At 42.1% G+C, this 22,152-nt stretch overlaps 1 long non-coding RNA gene across 5 annotated transcripts; it reads right to left on the bottom strand.

Annotated features, from left to right (window-relative positions):
• Positions 1 to 5,492: 5,492 nt before the first annotated feature.
• LOC107324203 lies at positions 5,493 to 17,159 on the bottom strand. Of its 5 annotated transcripts, none has more exons than XR_001559448.2 (7): positions 17,053 to 17,145; positions 14,563 to 16,886; positions 14,169 to 14,313; positions 13,618 to 13,682; positions 10,908 to 11,058; positions 6,809 to 7,012; positions 5,493 to 6,535 (listed from the first exon to the last, which is right to left on the bottom strand). It is a non-coding gene; the product is annotated as an uncharacterized LOC107324203 (long non-coding RNA). The 5 variants fall into 5 exon arrangements; XR_001559450.2 differs by lacking the exon at positions 10,908 to 11,058 and having other exon boundaries at positions 14,563 to 14,703; positions 16,075 to 16,886; XR_001559449.2 differs by lacking the exon at positions 10,908 to 11,058 and having other exon boundaries at positions 14,563 to 14,703; positions 17,053 to 17,159.
• Positions 17,160 to 22,152: the final 4,993 nt, after the last annotated feature.

Genomic DNA, 22,152 nt, shown 5'->3' with positions numbered 1-22,152 from the left:
GGTATACCCATAGGATCTAATTTCCCAGATCATTTTTGCTGTATTGTGCAGATAGCATTGTTTTCAGCAACCTGCAGGAAGGGCATGAAGTGTGGATGGCAGTTTGAAGACTGCAGCCAATTAAGCAAACAAGAGGAGGAGTGAAAATTGGGAAGATATGAAAAGAGCTGGTACAAATAGAGTAGAGAATAAACATGGCAGCCAGAAAAGCAAGAGAAGACGCAAGCAGCTGATCAATGCAAGGGATAACTAATTAGCGAGAAAATCAGGAGGACAATGAAATTAAATAATTAATTGTGCAATGGAGCAAACAAAGAGCAAATCAATTAAATGTATGGGGATCTACCAGATACTCTGATTAGTTTAGGCAGAACATGGTTAGTGAAACTATTTATTCTTTGGTATTTCAATTATTCATGGTATCTCTGGCCACAGAGATTACTGCCTGCTTAAATGCAAGGTCTGACCATGTGCCTTTAAAAAGCATTTATCTTGGTAGTGTAAGTGAGAGGGGCAAAACACTGGTGGAAAAGCAGTAGGAATCACAACTGCTTTGAATAAAACGCCTTAAGAGAAGATGCTACAAAAAGATAAGATGTACAATGTAGCATTCTTTATTTTTGTGAATACTTGGTTTGAGTTATTGCAGCTGAGAATGGAAGACAGCAGCGTTAGGCTCTTGCTACAGGAGACAACAGAGGATCTGCTGTGTCAGAAGCAAGGTAATTTGGATATATTCAGATACTTTTTCTTTAATTAAACTTCTGGAGGAAGTCAGGACTTTCAAAAATTAATAGTTAACAAAGCTACAATAATTTCTACTTCTTAAAATATTTCCTATTCTGCTTATAAGCACTGATATCCTCTCTCTGGTAATGGTGACGGGGCCTGCGGGAACGGGATGGAGCTGTGTCAGGGGAGGGGCAGCTGGGGGTCAGGAAAAGGGTCCGCACTAGAGGGCGGTGGGCATGGAACGGGATGCACAGGACTGTGGGCACGGCCCCCATTGCAAGAGTTCTGGGAGCATCTGGACAGTGCTTTCAGTCATAGGGTTTGACTTTTGGGTGGTCCTGTGTGGAAGCAGGAGCTGGACTTGATGATCCTTATGGGTCCTTACCAACTTGGGATGTTCTATGATGATTCTACAGATGAAGTCTTTCTTCATAAACACATTGTACCTTCTCTATTTGGGTTAGTTTGTAATTTCACTTTTCAGGCATGGCAACGCCCTCCTATGGTCCAATCCACTTTCACTGCCTGTTTTTTGTTGGTTTTATTTTTTTTTTCACTGGGAGCTTTCTATTTATTTCTAGATTTTTAATTCTGTAATTATTTTCTCACTTTCTCTCTGTGAAGTAGGCTCAGGTATGATGATCTCAGGTATGATGACATTAAACTGAAGTGATTCCTTTCTTCTTATTAAATATGCTTGATGATCGTAATCAGTCTATGATCATTCCTGAAAACATTTTTATGAGCAATGAAAGTTTTATTTGCATGAAGATCCAATGGCAGATACTCTGAATACTCTGAGGACTTAATCAGGTGCTCATCATGCTATTTAATGGCAGTTTTCAGAGCTAGAAGTTAAGGGGCAGCACTTGTAAGTGTTTGGAAAGAAGTAACAAATGTACAATTGCATGGATCACTCATTCATTCTAGTGACTTGAGCATAAAAGTCCTCCTCACCTAATTATTGATTTTGAGGACACATTTATCATTACACTTGAAAGCTACAGCAGGATAGAGGCTTAAGTAAACCACTGCTATGAAAAAAATCCAACTATCAACTTCATACTAAACACCAAGAAATGTAAAAAGACACTTGTCAGAGCTGGAAGGAGTAGTTTGATTAAGTCAGCCCAGACATGTTGGGCCTTATCCTCCTCTCCCACCAGATGACTCATGCGAAGCGTGGGCAAGTGTGCTGCTGCAAGACTGGTGGGGTGGCACTTGGACTCCAGAGCTCTAATTATGTCTGTCTGACACCACAGAGCTAAAATGTGCAGCTAAACAGATTTATGGTGCCGCACTCATCTGAGGTGAACTGCTGCTCCTACTCATGGTTTGGGGTCAATAAATTAAAGCAAAGAGAATTTTAGTGGCCAACATTGCTCCAGTGCCCACGCTACTGGTGAGACAGAAAACAAGAGATGGATCCTTTCTAAATGGTGTTTTTCTTACTGCCAGCTGCAGGGAGTTGCCAGTGTGGATCATATGCGAGGTACTGCAGTTGGAAACACTGTGGCCATCAAATTTTATGGTCCTAGCCTCTGCTTTCTGGTGCCTGTCCCCACCTCACATCTCCTCCTGGCTCACAGAAGCTCCAGGAACACATACCTCCTGCCTGTATCCCCCTCACCCCTTTGTTCCCTTAGGGGAGAGAAGGTAATGACAGCTGCATTAGGTAAGTCAAGTATGTGCTCCGGTGAGCAGGCTGACAGCCTCTTCCTTCCCCTTAGAGGCATCTTTTAAAGACCGTGACAAAGGAGGATGACCAATGCAACAGTGCTTTTCATCCCTATCTTCTTCGCCTGGCTGGAGAAAGCTGCACTGCTGCTCAGTAGGAGAAGCATGACCAGGAGATGCAGGAAAAGAAGTGGGTTTTGTTTGCTTGTTTTTAAGTCTGAAATGCACAATTGCAATACTACTAACTTCTCTGAAACATGTCAGTATGAAAATGTAGCGTGGCATTACTTTGAGTGCTACTGAGAAAAGTGTTAGACGTTGGGCTGTGCCACATTAGTGAAAGCCACATGATTCACTTTGTTCTTAAGCTGATATTAATGTACTTAAAACAGACAATTTGCAAATGACTTGCTGTTTTATAAAAGCCTATGTATTCGGATTCACAGCAGGTACTAATATTGTGTGCATCTGCTTAGTTGTGCATGGCATCAACCTGTTTTTAATTAAACCTGAATGCCAGACTCAGAATATATCTGTGAACAGGAAAGATGAAAAGTAGGCAGAACGGGATGTTACGTATTTCCCATCACCTTCCATTGGCTGGCTGCCCACAGAAGCAAGAAGAAATTCCACTCTTCCATAGTGAAAATGCAAAGATTTACTAAGCTCAGCACTGGCAACAATAAGGTGTAATCACCACTTCCATACGGAAGCACACACGTGTTAACAGGGGTGAGCAGGGAGCTGTGAATATCTTTCCACACCTTCTTCATCACTGATCAGCAAGAGGCCACAAGTTAGCTCTTGCTTTGTTATATTTTATTTGCACTGAAATGCAGGAGTTGGTCAATGCAATATCCCCATTACACTGTAAAATAAAATCTGTGGAAGTGAGAGTGAGCAGGTTGCTTTTCTTTTTTGAAGCCAGGAATAATAAAGGCAAAGTTGAACAATGCTCCTGTCTTTCATCATTTCAACCAAGAATAAAATAAATGAATAAAATTACACAGTTATACAAATAGGATAATTCAAACTACAGCTAGGAATGTCCATGAGGCTTGAAATTCTGGACGGTGGTTCACAGGTTCTTTGAAAGTTAGAAGAAATGTTTTTCCTTGGTATGTGCCTGTGGATGAAAAGTAATAAGGTGTTGGTAGTTGTACCCTTAAGCCTTTCCTTTAGTTTATTCCTGTCATTTGAATTTTGTTTCTTTTTCTAATTGCATTAAAATTTGTGTACTGTAAAAATGGCTGTATGTGCCTAGAATCTGTTTGTGTGGTCAGCATATAACATGAGGACAGAGGCATGCCTGCCCAGAGAGAACAAGAAAGGAATCCCTGAGCCCATTCTACTCTACACTACGTAAAATCTGTTGAAACATTCAGATTCTTGGTATTTTATAGAGTTGTGTATTTCTATCACATTTTGCAGATTTTTGGAGTCTTTCAGCAGGACCTAGGCAAATTAGCCAGTGATAACTCATGAAATCAGCTCTCCTGGCAGGAATTTGTGCACAGGTTGTCCTGAACCCCTGGCACAGGTAACCCGTCCTGTGCCCTGCATATTGCAGATCAGTGCAGGCCAGCAGCCCAAGGCTGAGGGCACTCCCTGGCCTTTGCCAGAGCTCAAGGGGCTGAGGGGATGATGGCCAGCACACCTCACTGCTTAATGTTTCTGTCCAAGCTTTAATGAGTTTAGTCAGAGGCCTTGGAGACCGTGGTGCTGAACTTCTGCTTTCCTCAGCTGGGCACTGATCCAGCAGAAGCTGTGGTTGTAGCTGCCCTGGCACTATCTTTGGTCTCCTGGATTGTGATACAAAAAATGCAAAAAAGACTCTTGTGAAGTAGAGTGAAGGGCCATTTGGTTTAGTTCAGCCTTGAGGAAAAGAAAAATAAACCAGAAGTAAGGTTGAGATAGGTGTCCCTGTTTATGGGGAGTTGGACTAAATGACCTTTAAGAAACCCTTACAACTCAAATGATTCTGTGATTTTAGGACTCCTGAATGCCCTTGAGATTTCCTTCCTTTGTAGCCCCTTGAACCAAATATTCCTTTAATTTTTTTACATGCCCGTTAAATTTAAGCCATCAGCAGGAATTTAGGTTTCATGAGCATCATCTTGCTCCTTTGAGCCAAGCCCTGCCAGCCTCTGGTCATGAGACCTGAAGGGTCCAGAGGTGGCACCTTTACATCTGCCAGTATATGCAGATGCATTTGCTTCTGAAGGTTAAATGTATATTGCTGTTTTTTGAGTTTTATTCTATTTACATACTCATTTTGTCAGTGGATATGTCCTATGTAACACTTCTTTTTTTCCTATTTAAATGAGCACTTTCATATAGCTGTTTCTTTGTCACCTGAATACACTTTAGTACACTTTTGTTCAGGCAGCGGGAATCCAGACAAACTAGAGTTAATTCCCCATGATGTTTTCCAGCTGACAGGCCTAATTGATTTGATTTCCACTGTTTTCACAAGTGACCCCCCTCAACCCGTCATCACCACTTCTTTTTGATACCTGAGCTTTACTTTCTGTTCTCACATTCCACTTCAACAAGTAATAAAGAGCTGATTAGGAAGGAAGAACCTCATTACTTGTTTTCTAAAATACGCTCCATGCGCAGCATATTCGTCAGGTCATGGCTGTGCCTTGTTAATCAATAAAAACATGTGCTTCTATTAGGTTACCAGTGCCTTTTATCATCAGAATGAAGTTAGGAACCTGTTACTTTGTGTTCTGCTACCCACGCTCCAGCTAGGCTAGACAGAGATAAAAGACAGCTGAGTAATATTTTCCTGAGATCCCTGATGATGCACACAGATGGTCTGTAACAAATGAAATATGCAAGGTGACGGCTGGAGTTCTCCTCACACCGAGTTCAACTTTTACGGCTTAAAGAGTGTCTCAGTCCTCATGCCACAGTTGTGTCATCGGGTGAGTTTTATTTTCTTATTGGCAAAAGGATTTGTGAAACTTTGCCTATCAGAGCTATTAATGGTTGTAATCAGAAGGAGCTTAGTAGTCTCACAGTGCTTCTTCCTTCATTCATTAAAAACAACAACAACAACAACAAAACCCCAACAGAACAGTTGGAAAAATGATATTTTAATAAGGGCAAGAAGGCCACGTGTGACTTTATAAAATCTTCAAAGAGAAACTGGGGATATTTGTTGTCAGCAGGAAATGAGCGACAGGACTGAAGAATCCCATTAAGGCTTTTAGCATATGTAAAAACAAACAAACAAACAAACAAAATCCACACACTTATTAAGTCAAGTGAAAGATTACATGTTGATAGCACAGGAAAACAAAAACAAAAACACTTTGGAGCAGAGTAAACACAGATCTGTTTACACTTACAGAAAGAAATGAGTATATTTGTTCTGCCCTATTACTGTGTCCTCTCTGAGACAGCTTTATCAGATCACAGTCCAGCTGGTGACTGTATCCATCAAATTCACTTTTGCTAATGTACTAAATAATCTGTCCATAATGCCTGGCTGTGGATCGTTGTCTGGTGAGCAGGAATTCATCCAATTTGAAATGAGCATAGGTTTGAACATCAGAATCCTAGCCTTCGTAACCCCTGGTCTCTCAGCCTGGTGATGAAACATCTTGTAACAATCCATTTATCTTCTGCAAGAAGATACAGAGTCAAAAAGTAACTCCGATCCGTGCTGTATTGGTGAAGCAGAGGGTCCTAAGTTCTTAAGCTGCCCCTCCAGAACACTGGGAGCAGCTCACCATCATGCCTACATCCACATACTTTGGAAACCGTATATGCAAATAGAAAAAAAACAACACAAATTTGAGCTGCCACCTGGGTAGTGTCAGCCTCCCAAGAAAGTGAATTTTTGTGCTCCTTCACTGGGAAAAGTGTGCCCATGAACAACATGTAGCCCTGTAGAAGAAGGCTCTGCTATGGAGATGCTCCCGAGAAATGCAGGGGAGGTTTCTTCAGATCCTAGGAGTGAAGAGGCCAGTGGCATTCCCATATAGAAGGAATGTGAGACAGCTGAGGTGAATGAGACCAAGGACTTTCACAGTTCTAAGGTAAATCTGATCCTGGATTCAGTCCCACTGATTGCAGTACCAATAAGAATGGAGCACTGGTGACCCGTGAGGAGCTGAGGAATAGAATCATTAAGGTTGGAAAGACAACTAAGATCACATAGTCCACCCACCAGCCCATCACACCATGCCCATTGCCCTCATCCCTTAGTACCACATCCACCCAGCTCTTGAACACCTCCCTGGGCAGCCCATGCCAATGCCTCACTTCTTTCTGAGGAGGTTTCCTAATGTCCAACCTGAACCTTCCCTGGTGCAATTTTAGGCCATTACCTCTTGTTACCAGGGAGAAGAGGCCAACACCACCTCAGTACGACCTCATTTCGTACCTTTGAGGAGATCTTGTCAAAACCAGGTGGGACCATATGCTATGACTTGCAGATGCTGAGCAGAGAAGATCCGTTTGCTCTGAGTGACTGCTGAGAGGTATATGACTCCCATGCCTTCCATGCCACACCCTGTGATGACCTTCATGCCACATTTTCTGATGGGAAGAGATCTCCCTTAAAGTTATCAGATTGGTCTTTTCTGGGCTGTATTAAAATATTTACATAGGTGTTTATTAATTTTGCAGCTTCAACCAACTATACAGTCATCGTTTTTAAATAAATCAATCCATAATTATGCGTATAAAATATGCTGTATTTCTATATATAAACCTAAGCCATTTCCTGTCTATATGGAAAGTGTGAGTATTGTCTGCTGTGTAAAAAAAGGATATGTTCCACTTTTTCCATTTATCGTCCAGAACATACCCTCATATCAAATGGTGTCTGATTGAAAACAGCCTCTTAATGCATTACAAGTAAAAATAACCCATTATTGTGTAATATATGATATACCCTTTTCTCCTTAAGGCAAAGCAGTGCTTGCAAATATGTCTAGACAGCATGATGGAAAAGCACAAATTGGCCTCTAACTATTGCCAGCCACTTATCAGGCAAACCTGGAATAAAATTTAAGATACTACAGTCTCACTCTTTGCATGACATCTGTAAGGGGGTGTGTATCTCTGAGACACAAAGGCCTCATTGCTTACTGAACAGTAGAGATGCTGAAAACTTTGTTTATAAGAGCATGACTAACATACCCTCATGACCTGATGAGAATTGCCAAGTGACTGAAGTATGCCAGTGTTTCCTGTGAGCAGTGGTATGTCTTATGTGTGGACATAATTAAAAGGTCTTCTTTCCATGCTGCTGATGAATTAGTCACCTGCCGACTCTCCAGACATGATCAGAACTCAGAATCTATTCGCCACATTTAGAAGGAATGCTTTTAAGTCCCGTCTTCATCCTTCTGTCCTGCACCTGACCATTTTTAAATAACTTAACTCCCTGAGTTTGTGTCTGGTAATAAAATTGTCTTTGACAAGGTTCTTTTTGCAAAGAGATCTTTTTCTTCCTCTACCACACCTCCTTGATACCTTGCCATGACAGAGACATCAACTTAGCTTTTACTTGTGCTGAGGAATCTCAGAATGTAAGATTTTTATTGTACTCCTGTTCTGGTCCTCACCATTAGACAATAATGACAGGGGGAAAATGGTAATGGAACGGAAGAGCGGCAGAAAGATAAGAGAAATCTGTTGTTCAGCTGAGTTATTACCCAACGCCATTAATTTTCCACTTGCAAAATTCTTTGTATCCTTCAGAAAATGTCAGTCTTACTTGTGATGAAAGGAGAAACAGTGAATCAGCAAAGAAGTGGGTGAGTTTTGTTTGAAGGATGTCTCAGATGGTGTATGATTTATATGGTTTCCAAGCATTTGCATATTTGCATCTGTGTATGTATGGGTGTTGGGGAGCAGAAGTGATTGACCCTGATCCTAGACCAGGTACAGAAGCCTTGCCATGTGTTCTGCTCAGACACTGGTGATGAACGGCCGACATGGGTTAGGATGCAAAAACTTTGGGAAGCTGTAATAGAGAGTAACCACATCAATTAACTGTGATCTGTGGGTCAGGGCAGATTTAATTCCCATTCACTTCTGAAGGAAAGTCTCTCCTACACACATGTATCTTCCTCACAGAGAGCGGAGGCAGCTCTGCTCTATGTGACAGCGACAGGGCCCGAGGGAACGGCATGGAGCTGTGCCAGGGGAGGGGCAGCTGGGGGTCAGGGAAAGGGGCTGCACCACAGGGCGGTGGGCATGGAACGGGATGCACAGGGCTGTGGGCACGGCCCCCAGTGCTGGAGTTCAAAGGGTGTTCAGACAGTGCTCTCAGAAATACAGTTTGATTTTGGGTGGTGCTTTGAGGAGCCAGAAGTTGACCTCGATGATCCTTGTGGGTCTCTTCCAGCTCAGAATATTGTATGATTGTATGATGTGCACACACATATATATGTACATATACACATGTACAGTTGAGAGGTAACCTAAACAGGATCTTTTTTTCATTCTGTTTTGGAAAGTTAGAATAAAACTGCTTCTAACAAGGAAAATGGCGCATACACAACTCTTGTCTCCTCACATACAAGTAAATCGACAACTGACTTTGAAAACATCACAGTGACTTTAACACAGATGCCCATGTGAATCGAGCTAGAAAGCTGATCACTATGCACCAGAAATGCACTCATGTTTGAGCTCCGAATTCACCCAGTTCTGTAAGTGAGGTTGCAGCTGTTGGGACAGGCAGAAAAACAACCTGAGGAATGATGTGCAAGGCAATCATCAAAAGGAGGAACTTTCCAGTTAAATTTTGAAGTTACATGCAGTCTGCCAATGTGTTTTGGATTTTCTCTTCTATTTTTAAAGCTAGAAGAAATGTCCAAGCTTCTGCCCAGCCCTCCCTCCTTATGTTTGGTGCTGTTATCGTAGTTGGCCTCCTGTCTGAGGCAGAAGATCAGTCAGGAAGTTAACCAGAGGGCCAGATGCTGCTCTTGGAAATGCTCATGCCAGAGCCAGGCTTCCACATTTCAGCTGCCAAATTCCTTCCACACAAATGTCCATGGTTTCTGGCTCTTGCACTGGGGTAGTTAGAAGAAAAGCCTGAAGAAGAACGTTTTCTACTCTACAGTTATCAGGGAGAAGCAGTGCCAAGGGAATAATACTGCTGACATATGCTGGCATGCTCCATGTTACCAGTTACTGCTTTCCAGCCAGATAAAGTTCTTGTCTGATGATGAAGATTTGCACATGTGATAGAACAGGCAGTACAGCTGGCAAGCTATGCCCTGATGAAGGCAATTTGGTTAGGCTGTTTCCCACTTACAGGTAACAGTGAAACATTGATGTCTACACACATTTACGTGTTTATTAGATAAATTCTGCAAACTCTAGCCCTCCTTCCCAGAAAAGACACTGATACTACAGTAACTACTTAAAATGTAGATCTTGGTTGCTACCAATCTAGCAATTTATTTCCCTTCAGGCTCCCATATCTTGAAAAGTTGAAAGCGCTTTGTGACACTGAAAAAATTTTGTATTTGAAAAATCATACGTGTATTTTTAAAGAGGGCCATGATTCTACATAGACTTGACTATGAGGGTCCTGCTGATGTATCTGGTGTGTGTGGAATTACTGCCCTTTGCTGAAAGTCCAGCTCTGCATGTACTGAAATGTTATTCCTTCAGTCACAGTGCTAGAATGTTGGTTTTTTTTCAGTTGAGCATGCACCATAGAACATAGTCATGAAAGGAAAAAGAGCAGTTGAAAGGCCAAATTTGAATATCTGTCTCCTTGAGATGACTTCAAGCTATGGTTCATCATAATGCTTCAACTTATTTGCTCTGAGTTCCCTGACACAAAGGTATCCAAGACTCAGTGTCTACAAACACCATCAGAATGGGGCATTGTTTCCTCAGACAAAACCTAGGAGGCTATCAGGGCACACACATACATTTGCTCTTCTTGGATAAGGAAATCTGAGATTTCAAATCCACAGCTACATTAGCACTTTCTAGAACATCAATATTTTTAACAGTCTGAACTGACTTTTCTTCCAATTCAAGATTACTCACTTGATATCTCTATTACAACTGCAGACTTTGAGCACGTATAAGGTGATGTGGGCAGTGAATCCTGAGAGATCCAGCTGTTACCTGAGGCCTAATTCCTCTAGGGTGTCTAGTTTGTTAGCTCTGAGCTATGCCTGATCTGTATGTCAAATTAGAGCTGAAGGCTATTTGCATAATTAAAAAAAAAAAAAAAAGTTTATTCTATCTAGCATGGTTCTTCTTAATCAGAATCATAGAATCATAGAATTACTCAGGTTGGAAAAGACCTCAAAGATCATCAAGTCCAACCTCAGCCTAACCATAGTACCCTAACTCTTAACAACTCTCTGCTAAAATCATATCCACCACATCCAAATGGCTCTTAAACACATCCAGGGACTCAACCACCTCCCTGGGGAGCCTATTCCAGTGTCTAACAACCCTTTCTGTAAAGAAGTGTTTCCTAATGTCCAACCTAAACTTACCTTGGTGCAACTTGAAGCCATTTCCCCTTGTCCTGTCAATTCCAGCAACTTCTGGTGTAACAGATGATGTGACAAGTTTAATCACAAATGGAATTGTGTCCAGAAGTTCTGAGCAGCTCAATATGTAGTAGCAAGGAGATGAAGGTAGGAACTAGGACAGAAGGTGGAATTCAGCCTTAAATATAACAATATCTACACTACCTTAAGATCTTCTCATCAGAAGTATGTGCTAAAAATCCCAGTGCACATAGGAAATACTGTCCCCCCCTTTAAGTGGCTTTATTTAAAGCCTGTTTCACTCAGTGCACCCATAGGTAAGAAATGGTGGCAGGACCCACTTATTGCTCCTATCTTAATATGCAGTGGCAGCACTTCTTCTAAATGCCAGTAAAGACTAGGGAATTTCATCAAAGATTTTGTCTTTTGTTTAGTGGCATTTTGGCTTTAGTTTCACCATCCTGCTGACAAAATCACTTGAGTGTTTTTATTGATTCAGAAATCTGGGCATTAAGACTCGTCGTTATAGTTCTCCAAACAGTAAATGTTTTGAAATGCAAAACTCACACAGCTTTTAAACTTTATAAGCTGAACACTGAGTGCTGTAAAGTGATCTTATTTATTTATTTATTTATTTATTTTCAATAATGGAAGCAGAAAATGGTAGCAGTTAATTCTACTTGCTAAAATGAAATGAGCAAAATCAGAGCTGCTCTATGGGACTTCAGGATTTGGTCATCGTAATAAAAATACAATATTTTCACATCCTCTGTTTTCAGAAGCTTCATTCTACAGGTTTTATCGTACAGTTATACATTAACAGAGGAGTGATTTCGTGCATGTTAATGTAGTGGGAATGAGAACTAATGTAAGCAGGAATAGGAACAAATGAATGGCACCTTGGAAAATAGATTTTCTCTCTTCTTCCCTGTAGTAGTTATGTATTACCTAGAAGGAATTCACAGGGTTACCTGTGTTGGCATCAGCTACATCCTTGTCCTTCCTGGCTTGTTTTTCTACTCTTATAGGCATCTAGTGCAGGAGACTCCAGAAGTTCTCCTGAAAATCTATTACAGGTCTTAGCAGTCTGACTATAATTAAGGTTGTTGGGTTTTTTTAATTTGTTTTCCCTTGGTCTAACAAGCATCTTCTATCTTTCTGTTTAAGTTTTTTTCCTACCTCTCGAGCTCACCATAGACTGAGCACAAATGTATTCTTTTGCTATTTGCAGTAAATGTTTAGATATTTAAAGGCATTCTTACTATCTCCTCCATCTTTTTTTTTTTTTTCATTACAGAAATTAAATACCATATTTCCAATCTTACCCTTACAGGTAGTTTGCTGTAGCTGTGGTGATAGCTACAATGCTCTGGACCATCCCCAGATGGTCTGCTTTTTTCTTCTGCACTACGATGAAACTAAACCCAGTGGGGTGAGATTCATGGAGAGACAAAATATCACCTAGTGTGTGGCAGCCCCTGAATTTCTTTTCTAGCATTAGTAGTGGGCACATCACAACCCTCAGACTTCATGATCTGTATATAGTACCCGTATGATGCTCAGACATGCTCCAACAGCTTCTAGCACATACATAGCACACCCTTATAAGGGGCTATAGGTATCTGGCCTCTACTTCTTACAATTACAGTGCTTCAGTAAAAAAGCTGTCCCCACACTAATCTTGCTTTCATCTCAACTAGTTCATTTATCTATCATCTTCCCCTTTTTGCTTCCAAGACTCAAAACCATAGAGGACAGGATGTTGCACCCTGTTGTTCATTGAGCTGTCCTTGCCTATACAGAAAAAAATTTTCATGTGAGGGAACTGTATATGGGAGAGAGTGAGAATTCAGCAGTTTCTTTTCTCATAAATCATATAACCTCTCACCCAGCGCCCTTCGATTTCTTGAGAGCTTATTCCCCGTTTTGCTATACTGCATGCAAATTCTGAGGCATTCTTGAGAATCATATCTGTTCCGAACATCTACAGAAGAGCTAGTTGGTCACTTGTTCCCTTCTTTGCAGAGCATTACATCCTCACCGTTTCAAGCAGTTTTGGGGAAACTGGTTTTCAACAGTGGCTTTTTAGCAGACCCAGATCTCATCACAAAAGAGAACGACTTCAAAATTGCACCTGTAAACCAGGCATGTGCAGTTACTAGAGGAAGGGAAAACAGTTGTGCGCTTTCCTCTAATTACTGCTTTCCACATATATCTATCCCACTTTTGTAGCTATACCTACTGCTGACTGGCCTGGACTCGGCCTCTATCTGACAGGCAGGCTGTTCCTCATTTTGTCCAAGACCTGAAGGTATCTCTCATCAGTCCAGACATCCTTTGATTTTGCTTTATCCTGAAGGTTTAAACAATGAGTTGTCCAGAGCAGTCCATGGCTGGCTGAGTATATACATAAACATACAATAGACATCTTCACACTTGTTAGCTAAGCAGTGTTAACCAAAAAGCCACAAAAAGGACAGGGCTGGGGTGGATTGCCTATGGGCTTACTCAGAGTGCTGGCTGGATTTTCAGCCCTTGATGCTATTACTGATGCTCACATAGTTGAGTGTATTGCTAGCTCAGAAATTTCTTCCTGAGCATTATTCACACCTTTGACTGAGCTATGGATATATTTTGGGAGGGAGTAAGCTATTTGATGGGTATCTCCCTCCTGGTCCCTTGGGTTGCACTAGCAGCTTTCCCCATCACTCACCCTTCTAAGATGGAGGTGGTCATTCCAATTCTGCTGCAGGAAAGCAATTCAAAGCCAACAGTTCCCTCAAAAGATAATAAGAGAAAAAGAGGAGTAAGTTACCTTATATCTAAACTCCCTAAAATAAGGGCAACATGAGTTAGAAAGCAACTGCCTGGCCTGTGCATGTCTGCCGAGGTGTGTGGGCTTGTGGGAAAGCTGACTGACACAGATGTGCACCTCCCTTCCTTGCCCACCCTAGAGAGTCACCCCAAGGATCGCCCCCGTCGCCCACTCCCAACAGGATGATATTCTCCTGTGAAGGAGTGATCACATTACCCCGGCCCCTTGTGTAATTCTGGTTCCCAGCGATTGTTTTCTGGTGACCTTTTATTGTTAACAGTTAGTGCTCAGAGCTGGAGCGTTAGTGGTGTAAGCATATTTTACATCCTCCTCAAGCAAACAAAAAAGCTGGGTGGGCACGGGCCCATTTCCTGGTTCACGCCCATGACTCCTTTGTGTCTCGGATCTCCTCCCACCGTGTGTCATAGTCAGCAAACCCACTCCCTTACCTTTTGGCTCACAGAGAGAGTGACGTCTTTGAGGGATGCGTAGGCACGCTCCGTGTATCCCATTCTCCTTTCACATCCTATAGGAACTCCGCCTCCCTCTGATACTCAGCCCTTCCTTATCCACAAAGCCAGAAACACTAAGTCCCTGTGCAACAGAGGGCAAAGGGCAAAGATGAAGGATGGCTTTTAATAATTTAAATGTGCAGGCCATATACACCGCCCTCCAGTACTATGCTCTGGGTGCTTGTGTATACTTCTGTACATTAAATACCTTAACAGCCTGCTCAGCCTCAGTCATATACACGTGCTTCCAGAGATACAGACAAACCAGCCATCTGTAGATCATCACATACAATAACACAGACTTCTTTCTCCCCCCTTACTACTAAATTACCCCTGAGGAGAGAAGGTGTATCTAGCTGCATGCTCCCTTATGGACAGTCCTGCAGACCTGTGGTAGACCGCAACCAGGCTGTTTCCGAGCTGAGGACCTTTCACAGATGTACAGCACATTGCCAGTAAGTCTTCATCTTTCCTGTGGGGGAAAATGGAAAGCAGAGAGGCAAAAGAGCTGGGGAAGATACTCCAGTCTAATCCTGATTTGCAATATGGCATGTGTGTATGAGGGTGTGTGTGTGGGGGGAACAACATTAATCAAATTGTGATCCTTGTAAGGTACAATGGCAATTAAAAGCAGCAGTGCAGATTTGTCCTGCAGCCTGCTGGCAGCTAGTACATAACTCCTCTTTCTGTGGAGAGCTTAACTTAGCAGGTCTGTGCCATGACTAATGGAGCCATCTCTCCGCTAGTGCGCTAATTCCAGACCTTTTGGGAAAGAGCCCAGCTCCGCTCACTGCACGGCCCTCCCTTTGCAGGCTCCTTATGGCCACCCGCAGGTCCCTCCCACTGCCTGCACTGTGCTGGGAAAAAAGTGTGAGAAAATATTTCTCCTTTAAATCTGCTTCAGGGGACTGCTTTGCGATGACATTTAAGAATAGATTTTCTGGGGTTCTTTTCATTTTGCCTGAAATATTTGAAAGCTGTTTCCTTGGCACTCATCTTGCTACCAGAACCTGATCTTGCCGTACCCACTGGGCACGGGGAGAGGCACGAATCTCCCTGGTAAAGTCATAGTTAAACTAAACATTAAACTGTCCAAGAACTGACTTCCTCGACAGCTCTGATTCAGGCTCCCAAAAATGCTCTGCACAGTGAATCATGCTTCCTTCTGGAAATGACAGAACTTCCTCATCATGGTGTTCTAACTTGCCCTCTCCTTGTGTCCGGTGCTATCAGGAAAGGATTGAATTGCATGCCACATTTTTTCCGTGGTCAGTAGGGAGATACATCCTTTTTGAAGAGGAAGAATTTCTATGAGTCAAAGGATGAAGAACTGAATATTAGTACCAGCCCCAAAAGTAAATTACAAATGACAACATAAAACCCCACAGAGGTGGTCATTGGGTGTGTTTTGGATATTCGCCTTTCTGGCAACTTGACTTGCTCATTACAAGGCAAACTTGCTCTTCACCACTGCAAGAAGCAATGAAGTTGCAAATACTAGTATCATCTGTATGTCTTTCTTTCCTGAGCCTGGTTTGAAAAGTCTTGTTTGCTTGCAGTTCAGGCAGGGCAACGTTGTCTGGGCCAGGTTTGAAGGACGATTTCTTTTGCCATCTGTGCAGCAAAGGTGTGAGGAGGGGGCGGAAAAAGGGCAGTGCTTCTGGTGACTTCTTCCAGTAAGACTTACAGATCAGGCAGTTTCACAGCCATTGCAATGACAGCAATTTACAGAGACAGTCTGCAGTACAAACTTTCAAATGAAAACAGTCTCTTTCTTTCTACCCCACCCCCCGCAAAACCTTGTGATTTACTGAACAACATGTAGTTGGGATAAATACCTTACCATATGGTAAAGGATGACTTGCACTGGAAATCAGATTTTAAGCAGCTCTTTTTTCTTCTTTGTGTACAAATTTTTAACTCCCTCAGAGCCGGGGCAGTTGTAAGCCCCAGATGCAAATTGTGTAGTCATTATTAGCTGTCAGACTTTGGGCATCCTTGGGATGACATCCTATTCCTGACCAAATCGGAAGTAAAATCCCCAAAGGAATAGATTTTAACCTCATTTAACTGTAATAAAATAAGAGGAGTTGGATGTCAAAGAAAAATGGAAAGTGTTCGAGTGGAAATGTAGGGGAAACAACTCTGACTTCCATAGGGCAAACTTAATTGCCTTACCTAGCTAAATCCCATCATCAGCAACACACTATGTACTTATTAGGAGACAATTGTAAGTAATACTAAAATCAGTAACTTTTCATGGATTTAAGTTAGATGAAATGCATTGTTTCAAGGCTAGTTTTACAAAACTCCAAGCAGTCAGATTCAAGTTTGTATTTCTGCTCTTTACACTGTCCCTGAGAGCAGGCATTTCTACATTAGCATTTCTGTCTTTCAGACATGGTTCACAGTTGCTGCCCGTAGCAGATGAAGAACTTTGTATGGGACCATGAAGACAAAATGCAAAAAAAAAGAACAAACCCAAACAAACAACTGCAACAACAACAAACAACCAAACAAAAAGAGGTCCAGTCTCTAAAGAGGTAAGGTGATTTGTTGCTTCTTGAAAGACCAGCTCAGATCTTCCCCCTTCAAGTTGTTATCTTCTGATTTCTTTCACAACCTTCTCTGTGGCCAGAACAATGTTTGCAGTATCTGTTTTAAAACACAAGGATCATCAACCTATTACCTAAATTTAATGCTGCTGGGTAGCAGTTGATTTGATCACTGGAGTAATAAATATTCTTAAAAATGATCAACAAGCAGCTCCTAAAATTCATAAATAGGACTGTGCTGGAATAGTATACATAATGCAAAATACCTGCTTATTCCCGTTCCTGAAACAGACTGATCTGGAGCTGCAAGGCATGAGGATAGATACTGAATCACAAGAACTGACAATGCTCAGCAGTTTTGCAATCAGACCAGACCTTGCCAGTCTGCTGACTCATTTCCTCTGGTCCCTCAGATGTAAATATGAAAGGTCTTAATCCCACTGCCACTGTTCAGGGAATGCCTCATCAGTGGTGTCCAAACCAAAGTAATTTGAATCTAACGGGGAGATTCACACATCCGAAGTATGTACAGTCATGGAAATGTAATTGAAACAACACTCAGAAGGAACACTTGTTTTTTTTTTTAGTTTTCTTTTTTTGAAAAGCATACTCTTAATTGAAGGAAGCCTTAATTTAAACTACCAAGAGAGATCTGTGGGAATTAGCAATTATCTGTTTTTAGCAGCAATATCTGTTACTCTTTTATTCATCTGTCTTTCATATGAAAGTTTGAGCCCAATTTTTGTACAGCTGTTGGCAAATCCCCACTTGACTACAGTGGAAGAAACTGATTGTTCATCTTCGGAAGATGCTTCACATGTCTTCTGCCATACAATAGAAACTCATATGAACTTTTGTCACCGCGACTGCAGCCAAAGATTAGGACATGTAGGCAAGCAGCTGTGGCCAGAAGGGGATTTCAAGCTGGGAAAGTGTTGGCTGGAATGAAAAGTGGAGGACATACTCCTGTCACCGAAATGTCTCCTTATAACTGTGATGGGTCATATAAAAATGCTCTGTGTTTAGGTTACGTTTGATTGGTTACATAACACTCAGTACTTATCAATGGTGATATTCATTAATGTAACTGCATACAGTGACTATGGATTTAGAGGGCCTGCTCACTCCTACCTCCCTTAAGATCTGTGAATACCACAACTAGTAGAAAAATACCATTAAAATTCACAGAAAGGTTTTTCTCAGTGTGCTACCTTGGAAAAGAAATAATTCAGCTACTCTGCAAACTGGTTAAGGAGTGAGGTATCTTCAGAAAAAATATTGTTGAAATCAAAATCTCAGAACATTTCTGTCAGTTCTAATGAGCAAGCTGTTCTCTCTCTTCTTCTATGGATCCACACGTAAATAAATATATAGCCATGGTTGGAACTAGATGATCTTTGAGGTCCCTTCTAACCCAAATGATTCTGTGGTTTTAATGGTTATGAAGTCTGTTCTCACCTAGAAATAACCCCTCCCCAGCTCAGTCCCCAGCCAGCTGCTGTCACTCACAGAACACCAGAGCAGAAGTTATGTCAAGTTGTGGCCCTTCCTAGCTAACCTTGTGCTGTTGACCCCATGACTGTGGAACTCATCCGCTGTGATTCCATGGGACCCCACCAGCTATGCAGGGCTCAAGCAGGTCAGCACATGGCTAAGATGCCTCCAGAGCATTAATTGCAGCATGTACTCCTGGTGACTCACTAGGAGTTCACTAAACAACCAGACACCAAGCACTGGGCAGCTCTGTTGGTTGTGTGCAAATGAAATTAAAGGTCCAAACAAAGTGTTGGGTTTTTTTTAATTTTTTTTATTATTATTATTATTAATTTTTAATTTCTATTTTTCATGATGATTAATACCAAGTCCAGAAAGGGCTCCAAGACGAGGAAGCAAAAAAAACACTGCAGGGCTCTCAGGTCTGTGCAGTTCCTCAGCAGCAGCTGCTAGTGCCTGCTTGTCTCTGGAAATTGCTGTCACCCCTGCAGTACTATCATCTCATTATAAAAAAGACACTGAGGCCATGGAGTTCAGAGAAGAGCAAAAGAACTCTGAAGGGTTGGGTGCACAAGTCTTATGGGGAGTGTCTGAGGGAACTGGGATTGTTCAGTCTGGGAAAAAGAAGGCTCAGGGGAGACCTTATTGCTATCTACAACCACCTGAAAGGAGGATGTGGTGAAGTGGGAGTCAGCCTCTTCTCCCAGGTAACAGTGTTAAGATGAGAGGGAATAGCTTCAGGTTGTACCAGAGAAGGTTCAGGTTGGATATTAGGAGATATTTCTACTTGAAAATAGCAGTGAGGCAGTGGCACAAGCTGCCCAGGGAGGCAGTGGAGTCACCATCCTTGGAGGTGTTCAAGAACCATGTGGACATGCACTGAGGGACATGGTTAGTTGGCACAGAATTATGGGAATCATAGAATTGCAAGGGTTGGAAGGGACTTCAAAAGATCATTGAGTACAACCCTCCTGCTAAAGCAGGTACCCTACAATAGGTCACACAGGTAGGCGTCCAAATGGGTCTTGAATATCTTCATAGAAGGAGACTCCACAGTCTCTCTGGGCAGCCTCTTACTGTGCTTCATTACCCTTACTGTAAAGAAGTTCTTCTACATATTAATACAGAACCTCCTGTGTTCAAGTTTTAGGCCATTATTCCTTGTCCTATCACTACACATCACTAAGAACAGACAGGCCTTAGATATTTATAAACATTTATCAGATTCCCTCTCAGTCTTCTTTTCCTCAGGCTGAACAGAACCAGATTACTCAGCCTTTCCTCATACGGGAGATGCGCCAAGCCCTATAACATCTTTGTGGCTCTTTCCTGGACTCCTAGGAGATTCCTGTCTTTTCTGAACTGGGGAGCCCAGAACTGGACACAGTAGTCTAAATACATCCTCCCCAGGGCAGAGTAGAGATGGAGGATAAACTTTCTTGGCCTGCTGGCCAGGCTCTTTTTAATGCACCTTTCTTGGCCACAAAGGCACACCGGTGGCTCATGGCCAATCTGCTGCCCACAGGACCTCCAGGTCCTTCTCTGCAGAGCTCCTCTCCAGCAGGTCATCTCCTAACCTGTACTGATGCGTGTGGTTATTCCTCCCCAGGTGCAAGACTTGCACTTGCTCTTGTTAAGCCTCATCAGGTTCCTCCCTGCCCAGCTCTCCAGTCTGTCCAGGTCTTGTTGAATGGTATCACAGCCTACAGGTGTGTCAGCCAATCCTCTCAGCTTCATATCATCAACAAGCTTGCTGAGGGTAGACTGTATCCCTTCATTCAGGTTGCTGATGATTTTGAACAAGATCAGACCCAGCACCAACCCCTGGGGAACACCAGTGGTTACAGGCCTCCAACCAAACTCTGCACTGCTGATGACTACTCTCTGAGCTCTGTCAGCCAGCCAGTTCTCAATCCACATCACCATCCACTCATTTATCCCACATGTTCTAAGTTTCATAACAAGGATGTTGTGGGAGACAGTGTCAAATGCCGTGCTGGGGTCAAGGCACACAACATCCACTGCTGTCCCCAATCCACCCAGTGAATTATGACATGATAGAAGGCAATTAGGCTGGTCAAGCATGATTTCCCCTGGTGAATCCATGTTGACTACTCCTGGTAATTTCTCTTCAAACTGCTTGGAGATGGCATCCAGAACAAGTTGTTCCATCACCTTTCTAGGGACAGAGGTGAGGCTGACTGGCCTGTAGTTTCCCAGATCCTCCTTGCCCTTTTTGGAGGCTTGGAATGACACTGGCTATCCTCCAGTCTTCTGGCGCCTCTTCTGCTTGCCAGGAATTTTCAAAGGTATAAAGAGTGGTACCTATTATTCTATCAATTAAACAAAAAAGAAAAACAATAAAGTCCCCTAGGGAGCCTTGGAGGAACAATGGGAAATAAAGCCACATGAGATACTATGATGTATTTACTGAAGCAAGATGGCTGGAAGAACATCAGAGAAGGGTGTGAACAGTGGTTAGTGATTGTCTTTACTGCAAGTGAAAGGGTGTCAAAACAGCAGTACAGTGAGACATGAAGAAAAGAGAACAGAGCTGTGCAGAAAGCTACAGTAAGAGCTGGTTCATGATTTTGGATGAACTAAGCAGCATAAGAGAGCACTACCAGTGCCCACCATAATAATGAACATCTGTTACCAGAGGAGAAAGTAAGGACCTAAGCCAGAAGATGAGTCTCAGAAGAACATCTGTTCTGAAGTGCCACTTGGCATACATAAACTGTCTCACCTTGTTCTATGACATGTGAAGAGTAGTTGGGCCAGGCGTTTGCAAAGCAAAATATGATGTGCTTTTCTTTCATCCTGCTCCCTCTTCATCCCACTACTCATTTTCTGGACACTGATGGAGAAGGTCACACTGGGCAGGCCTCTCAAATCTACCATCCATAAGAAATGCCTCCTAGTCAAAGAGGATTATTTAGGTTTTAGATGATTCAGCTGAATGACAGTTTGACTAGATGATCTTGGTGGTTTTTTCCAACCTTAATGATTCTAGGCTGCCTTCAGTGAGCCCCTTCATGGCCATTTGTATTGACACAGTGAAGGCAAGAATGCTGGCCAAAGTTGCTGATCATAGTGTTTCCCAGAACAGCCAGAGCCAAAGCTCAGATAGACTGCAGGTTTTGGTAAATCTGTAGTCCTTCTCTGAGGTAAAGCTGTCAGGTTTTATGCATTAGCATCCAAAAGAAATAAATTTAGGATAGCACGGTAGCACTTCTAATAATGCATGCTGACTGCTTTACTGGAAAAGTGAGCTGTTGCAAAATTACAAATTGTCTACAGCCTGCATAGTTTTTCACATAGGAAGCAAGATACACTGGCATTATATAGGATGTTCAGCAATTCTAATAATAAATCAAATATGTCCCAGAAGTTAGTTTTTGAGATGTTTGCATTTTGGGAAAGAATCCTTTCAAAATATTTCCTTAGGCAACCAGTAGCTTAGGAGGGAGGAATTTATCTTGGTTAATTCTGACTGTTTCAAAAGGAGAAAGACTGTGGGGATCAGATCCTTAGCTGTTGCAAGCTGGCCCCAGTCCACCAACCTATATCAATTTTTGAGTTTGTATACTGAGAATCTGGCCCTATGCTTCACTTAATCCTACAAATTTTCACTGTATTGGCAAATCCAGTTTTATTGAAACAAAAAAAAAGTATTAAATGTTTTCAGCTCTGTCTTACTGTCAAGTTGAGAGCACCAATGTATAGGTCTAAGCACTACTTGTGATCCTGTGTATGATCAGTGTTTCGTCATCTCAATGCAAATAACTGAGACTGATGTAGAAATGATAAATTTTGTGTCTGATATTATGCAAAAAATTGTGAAATTCAAATACCTATTGAATAAATGAATT

The sequence above is a fragment of the Coturnix japonica genome, chromosome 1 (genome assembly GCF_001577835.2).
Source record: "Coturnix japonica isolate 7356 chromosome 1, Coturnix japonica 2.1, whole genome shotgun sequence".
Lineage (NCBI taxonomy): Eukaryota > Metazoa > Chordata > Aves > Galliformes > Phasianidae > Coturnix > Coturnix japonica.
Note: the sequence above shows the minus strand (reverse complement) of the source record. Positions and strands in the feature narration are given on the sequence as shown.